General features: G+C 62.4%; 2 non-coding genes across 2 annotated transcripts in view; both read right to left on the reverse strand.

The window, feature by feature from the left end:
• LOC137409236 (large subunit ribosomal RNA) overlaps positions 1–72 on the reverse strand; it is a 3,769-nt gene extending 3,697 nt beyond the window's left edge. The window contains exon 1 of the ribosomal RNA XR_010980471.1: positions 1–72. This exon is cut by the window's left edge and continues 3,697 nt beyond it. This is a non-coding gene — a ribosomal RNA (large subunit ribosomal RNA).
• Positions 73–446: 374 nt separating this feature from the next.
• LOC137409219 (5.8S ribosomal RNA) lies at positions 447–599 on the reverse strand. Its single transcript, XR_010980455.1, has one exon. It is a non-coding gene; the product is annotated as a 5.8S ribosomal RNA (ribosomal RNA).
• Between the last annotated feature and the right edge of the window lie 4,401 nt (positions 600–5,000).

Raw genomic sequence — 5,000 nt, forward strand, 5'->3', positions numbered from 1 at the left:
CTAGTTAGTTTCTTTTCCTCCGCTTACTGATATGCTTAAGTTCGGCGGGTAGTCGCGTCCGATCTGAGGTCGTACTAGACGAGTTCGGACGACCGCGAGAGCCGCGCGGGACGAAGAGGGAGCGCGCGGTCTCTCCGTCGCCGCGCGAGCGACGGAGGCGACGGCGATCGCCGCGTCGCGGCCGCGCGGGCTCGTCGAGAACCGACTCGACGAAACCTCGCGCGCCCGACGCGCGTCGCCGTTCGCGCGCGCTACGCCGTAACCTCTTCGTCTCTCTCTCTCTCCGCGCGGTCACGCGTCGTCCGGGCCCGGGCGCGCGCTCCCCTCGGGAGCGAGCGCGCCGGTAGTACGCTTGAGGACGAGGCCGACGCGCGGTCGGCAGCGTCCCAGGGCGTCGCGAGCGGCGCCGACGAGGGCGCGCTCGAGCGACGATGGTCGGCGAATGACGACCCTCAGACGGGCGCGGCCTCGGGATGACCCGAGGCCACAATGTGCGTTCGAGATGCCGATGATCGATGTGTCCTGCAGTTCACATTGCCTAACGCAGCTGGCTGCGCTCTTCATCGACGTGCGAGCCGAGTGATCCACCGCTCAGAGTTGTGCTTCGCGTAGTCGGGGCTACGCTCTCAGTTCGCGTTCGACTCGCTCGGGGCGGCAGGCAGCGCCGCCCGCGCGCGCGAGTCCTCGCCCGGTCCTCGCTTCAGTCCTCGTGTGTGTCAAACCGAGACGAACGAGCGCAGTTCGGTACGGGCGCCTCTCGCGAGCTCGCCGTGCGACGGCGGCTAGCTCGCACGAGGTCTTCGAGCGATAATCGCGGCGCGCGCCGAAACGCGCGACGCGACTTTACCGACCACCCCGGTCCTACGCACCCGTACCTTTCGCGTAACCGTCAATTCCCGCCTCGACGTCGACCGCGAAGTCGACGTCGCGACGCGCCGTCAATTCCCGCCTCGGCGTCGAACGCGAAGTCGACGCCTCGACGCTAACCGTCAATTCCCGCCTCGGCGCCGACCGCGAAGTCGACGCCTCGACGCTAACCGTCAATTCCCGCCTCGGCGCCGACCGCGAAGTCGACGCCTCGACGCTAACCGTCAATTCCCGCCTCGGCGCCGACCGCGAAGTCGACGCCTCGACGCTAACCGTCAATTCCCGCCTCGGCGTCGAACGCGAAGTCGACGCCTCGACGCTAACCGTCAATTCCCTTTCTCTTCGGGCTCGCGGTCGACGTTCTCGAGCGCGTCGCTTTCGCGAACGCGTTCTCGAACGACGGCCGGATCATCGACAATGATCCTTACGCAGGTTCACCTACGAAAACCTTGTTACGACTTTTACTTCCTAGAAGTGATCAAGTTCGTCTCACTTTCCGCCTCGCGACGCGACGCCCGAGAGCGCCGTGTGCCGCGCGCGGTCCGTGAGCCTCACTAAACCACTCAATCGGTAGTAGCGACGGGCGGTGTGTACAAAGGGCAGGGACAGATTCCCCGCGAGCTGATGACTCGCCAGTACAAGGAATTCCTCGTTCACGGAGAACAATTGCAATCTCCGATCCCTAGCACGTTCGCGGTTCAACGGGTTGCCCACGCCGACCGGCGCGGGAGAAACACGCTGATGCGAACAGTGTAGCGCGCGTGCGGCCCCGAACATCTGAGGGCATCACTGACCTGTTATTGCTCTCCGCTTCACGCGGCTAAAAGCCGCTTGTCCCTCTAAGAAGCGAACGGTCGCCGTCCGTAGTCGGCGCCGTCTATTTAGCAGGCAAGAGTCTCGTTCGTTATCGGAATTAACCAGACAGATCGCTCCACGAACTAAGAACGGCCATGCACCACCAACCACTGAATCGAGAAAGAGCTCTCAACCTGTCTGTCATAACAGTGTTCGGGCCGGGTGAGGTTTCCCGTGTTGAGTCAAATTAAGCCGCAGGCTCCACTCCTGGTGGTGCCCTTCCGTCAATTCCTTTAAGTTTCAGCTTTGCAACCATACTCCCCCCGGAACCCAATGACTTTGGTTTCCCGGGCAATACTGCTGGCGGCAACTTCTGTAGAAGTGCGCCCAATTGCCAGTCGGCAACGTTTACGGTCAGAACTACGGCGGTATCTGATCGCCTTCGCACCTCTGACTTTCGTTCTTGATTAATGAAAACATTCTTGGCAAATGCTTTCGCAGTAGGGCGTCTTCGGACGATCCTTGAATTTCACCTCTCCCGTCCGAGTACGAATGCCCCCGGCAGTCCCTGTTAATCATTGGCTCGCCGACTCTCTAACCAACAAAATGAGTACGAGCCCATTTTCCATCATACCATGCTGAGCTGTTCAAGCTGCTCGCCCCCTCTAAGCGGTTCAATTTCTTCAAGGTGAACGTGCAGCGGCGGCGCGCTCACACGGCGAAGTGCAAGCGACGCGCGCCCTCCGCGCCTGGCTCGGTCGGGCGAGAGCGACCGGTACGGCCGTCCGCCCTCCCGCGTCTGACGCTTCAACTACGAGCTTTTTAAACGCAGCAATATAAATATACGCTGCTAGAGCTGGAATTACCGCGGCTGCTGGCACCAGGCTTGCCCTCTAGTGGATCCTCGTTAAAGGATTTGAAGTGTACTCATTCCGATTACGGCGACGCGTTTGCGCGCCGCATCGGTATTGTTCGTCACTACCTCTCGGTGTCCGAAGTGGGTAATTTGCGTGCCTGCTGCCTTCCTTAGAAGTGGTCGCCGTTTCTCATGCGGCCTCTCCAGAATCGAACCCAGATTCTCTGTTATCCGTTAACGCCACGGTTGGCATAGCACCAACCGTCGTCAGCATGATAGATCAGAAACTCAGTGTAGGCGTCGCCGGCTCGAAGGCCGTGCGATCGGCGGCAATTACTCGGGTGTCGTCCACCGAGGCCCGTCCGGAGACGAGCCGCTGGTTTTCGCCTAATAAGTGCGCCCTTCCCACGCCCGGAGGCGAAGTCGGAGCCTTGTCGCATGTATTAGCACCGGAGTTACCGCACGTTATCCACGGGTGAGTCTGTCCCCAGTGGAGTCATAACCGATTTAATGAGCCGTCCGCAGTCTCGCCGTCTACACGGCTTGTACTTAGACATGCATGGCTTAATCTTTGAGACAAGCATATGATTACTGGCAGGATCAACCAGATAGAGCTCGGTCGACGCGTACGTCGCCGGCGTCGGGCGCGAGGGGTTGCCGGTCCCTCGCGCCCTCTAGCGTCCGTCGCCTCGGTCGACGGACGCGGCAATCTAGGTTCGTGTCTCGAGGCTCGCCGCGCGCCGCCGCCTCGCGAGCGTACGAAGCACACGTCCGCGTCAGACGCGTCCGCGCTTCGTCTCTCCTCGCGAAGCCGCGCGCGACTCTCGCGTCTTACGACTGCCCGTGCGTAAGACGCGCGCGACGACTGTCGGCGCTCGCCGCCTCTAGCGACGAGGCCTCCGCGTCGCGACGCGTCTCGCCGTTCGTGAAAACGGCCGTCGGCGTGTCGCGCGACGATCGTCGTCGATGGTACCCGGCCGCGCGCCTCGATCGCCGGGCTCGACTCGATCGTCGCTAATGTTCACCACCTTTCGCGCGATCACCTCAACGCCGAGCGAGCGTCTCTCGAAGGAGAGGACGCCCCTCGCGACTCGTCAGTCGTACCGCTCGAGCGACGGTTTCGACTGTCCCGACCCTTCGCTCGCCTCGCGAGCACTCGCGGACGGCTTCGGCGCGCGGCGCACTAGGTGCTACTCCGACGCGTCGAGCGGCCAGTCGCTAGTCAGCCAAGGAAATGTCCGAGAAGATCTCGGACGGTTGGGGGCGCTCCCTTATCGCTCGAGTTCCGGAGGGCGGTACCCACTCGCGTACTCGCGTACGCGCCCTCGGATATGGAATCGAACGACCCGCGAAGGCGGGAGCGCGCGGGTACTAGTAGCGCGCGGTAGTTCGCCTCCTGAGAAGACCGACAAGACGAGCAGCCTTCGGCTAGCCGAGCGAGACGGCAACTACTAGTAGTACGCGGGAGCTCGCCTCCTGAGAAGACCGACAAGACGAGCAGCCTTCGGCTAGCCGAGCGAGACGGCGACTACTAGTAGTACGCGGGAGCTCGCCTCCTGAGAAGACCGACAAGACGAGCAGCCTTCGGCTAGCCGAGCGAGACGGCGACTACTAGTAGTACGCGGGAGCTCGCCTCCTGAGAAGACCGACAAGACGAGCAGCCTTCGGCTAGCCGAGCGAGACGGCCTCTACCAGTAGTGCGCGGTAGTCCGCCTCCTGAGAAGACCGACAAGACGAGCAGCCTTCGGCTAGCCGAGCGAGACGGCCTCTACTAGTAGTGCGCGGTAGTCCGCCTCCTGAGAAGGCCGACAAGACGAGCAGCCTTCGGCTAGCCGAGCGAGACGGCCTCTACTAGTAGTGCGCGGTAGTCCGCCTCCTGAGAAGGCCGACAAGACGAGCAGCCTTCGGCTAGCCGAGCGAGACGGCCTCTACTAGTAGTGCGCGGTAGTCCGCCTCCTGAGAAGGCCGACAAGACGAGCAGCCTTCGGCTAGCCGAGCGAGACGGCCTCTACTAGTAGTGCGCGGTAGTCCGCCTCCTGAGAAGGCCGACAAGACGAGCAGCCTTCGGCTAGCCGAGCGAGACGGCCTCTACTAGTAGTGCGCGGTAGTCCGCCTCCTGAGAAGGCCGACAAGACGAGCAGCCTTCGGCTAGCCGAGCGAGACGGCCTCTACTAGTAGTACGCGGGAGCTCGCCTCCTGAGAAGACCGACAAGACGAGCAGCCTTCGGCTAGCCGAGCGAGACGGCCTCTACTAGTAGTGCGCGGTAGTCCGCCTCCTGAGAAGGCCGACAAGACGAGCAGCCTTCGGCTAGCCGAGCGAGACGGCCTCTACTAGTAGTACGCGGTAGCTCGCCTCCTGAGAAGGCCGACAAGACGAGCAGCCTTCGGCTAGCCGAGCGAGACGGCCTCTACTAGTAGTGCGCGGTAGTCCGCCTCCTGAGAAGGCCGACAAGACGAGCAGCCTTCGGCTAGCCGAGCGAGA

Source organism: Watersipora subatra, chromosome 11 (genome assembly GCF_963576615.1).
Source record: "Watersipora subatra chromosome 11, tzWatSuba1.1, whole genome shotgun sequence".
NCBI lineage: Eukaryota > Metazoa > Bryozoa > Gymnolaemata > Cheilostomatida > Watersiporidae > Watersipora > Watersipora subatra.